Here is a 2,235-nt window from a genome sequence, read left to right as displayed (position 1 = left end):
TGCACCATTAGTATATTTTATTTTTTAGTTTTACTTTTAGTAGTCTTAAAACTTAATAGGTTTACTATTATATAGTTTTACTTTTAGCACCAAAAATGTTTAGTACTCTGCAGTTGAAGCTGTTATTAATAAAATATAGTTAGTAATAATAAAAAAATATTGTTAAATCTGTAACATATTACCCTACTTAAATATGTCTCTCCTTTACTTTTTAATTTTTTTTTACAATTACAAAGTATCATTCAATCTGTTTATTTCAAAACTAGTATATAATACTAGTTTATCTGTCTATAAGTATTTATCTAGATAGGCTAGTTGGCTTGAAAGAGCTATACAAAGACCAACTTAGTGTTACTATAAGAGTAAAGCAACTTTCGACAAAGATAGCGGCATTGACAATTCAAAAAACACAACATTGAATTGACAATTCAACAACTTCTTAATAAATTACATCAGTGTGGCAACTCCTTTTTCCATAGTGTCATCTTAACCAGTGTAATACGGATCGCTTAGGTGATAATCAAGATCCATTTCAAAATAAATAAACCATTTGCAGCTTTTAAAACACTAAAAAGTTTACGCGGATTAAGCTTAGTAAGATTGTTTTATGGATAAACTCTTCAAATGACTAAAAACTTATAAAATCCTTACATAATATTCATATTATTTCTGATTGGAAAACTATTTTGAGTCTATAATAAAAGTGGAAGATTTAACTGAAGTCACTTGTGTAATTCGTCATAGAATTGTCAGATGGTAACATTTAACCTAATGGGCGATTGTTCTGTATACTGACCACCTAATCTATTACGAACCATCGCTATTCCTGTGTATCACAAACGTGCATTATTTTCAGCTTCAAGGTAGTGTATTACCTAGTGTAATCACCTGTGTGATCCTGGAAGCCAGTAAGAATCTCAAATTTAGGTTGGATAACTGCTGACGAAAACCATGCGGGTATCCACAAACATGTTAACGCTTGCTTCTTTATATTCCTAATAACAGCCATTAATTATGATTATTAAATTAAATTTAATGAATATTAAACTAATTAATTAATTTATTTAATTAATTCAATTTATATTTATAATAATAATATATAATTTGATTGCTCCCACAATCTTTTTGTTTATTTCACCTATGATGCAATGACTTTTGACAAGCCAATACAGGCTTATTTTCCTAGTATGGGCCTATGAAAAAAATAAACTAATCTCCTTCAATTTTTCTTCTATTAACTTTCATTAAGTATAAGACTAATAATGAAGGACTAAAAATAAAATATTTTAATGTTTTTTTACAGTGCCCTTTTTCCTGTATTAATGAAACTAATTCAGAGAAAACAGTTGTTCGTAGTCCAATTAAGGTTTGACCCCACATGACTAAATTCTATTTTATTTATATTAGTTTTCCAATAGCTAAAAATCTATAAAAATGTATTTATTTAAACCATAAAGACTAACGTTTATATAAACTTTAAACCGAATAATACTCCAACTTATTAATACTTAAATTATTCAGACCAGCTGAACACGTAATCGATACTTTTCCATAAGCTACTCGAAAATTGCTTTCCTCCGACTGTTTCCAAATTTAAACTTCTCGGCACATGCAAACATAAAAATTATTGCAGCATCAATAAAATTAACAGCTGTAGCAAAGAGCATTTCCGTATAGCCGTGGTAACAGCCCATGTCCATGCAGTCCATAACCTCCAGCACAATCACAACAAACTTGAGCAATTGGCGGGACGAACGAGTTCAACTAGTAAAAGCCAATGTGGATTCGTTTCCTGTGTTGCCATAATAAAGAAAAACAAAACGAAAGAAAACTTCCAATTCGTTGATATTGAATTTTGTAACATTGACATTGCCTGAAACCGCTTGTGTACTGTGTACCGGGGATTGACTGGGTCTGCCATAGTGCAAATGTTGCACGCATTCAAAGACACGCAAATGTGTTGCAAGTACGCGAGGTGCAAGCACCGCAAAACTTTACTCCAAACGACATAAAATGTAGCATATAAAAATATTTTTTATGTCTTTTTTTAAATTTAAGTAAAATTTTAATGCTGTTTTTTTTAATTGTGCCATGCTCTCCTGCTTTTAGTGCAATGGAAACGTAGTTTTATGCTATTTGACTGATAAATTTATGGCAGTCTCAGGTTGCTCCTTACTGCTTGGGTAAATGGTATTCGGTTTTTTCAAGCAGACTAGCAACTTTCATTTTCCACTC

The sequence above is a fragment of the Teleopsis dalmanni genome, chromosome 1, assembly GCF_002237135.1.
Source record: "Teleopsis dalmanni isolate 2A chromosome 1, ASM223713v2, whole genome shotgun sequence".
NCBI classification, from domain to species: Eukaryota; Metazoa; Arthropoda; class Insecta; order Diptera; family Diopsidae; genus Teleopsis; species Teleopsis dalmanni.
Note: the sequence above shows the minus strand (reverse complement) of the source record.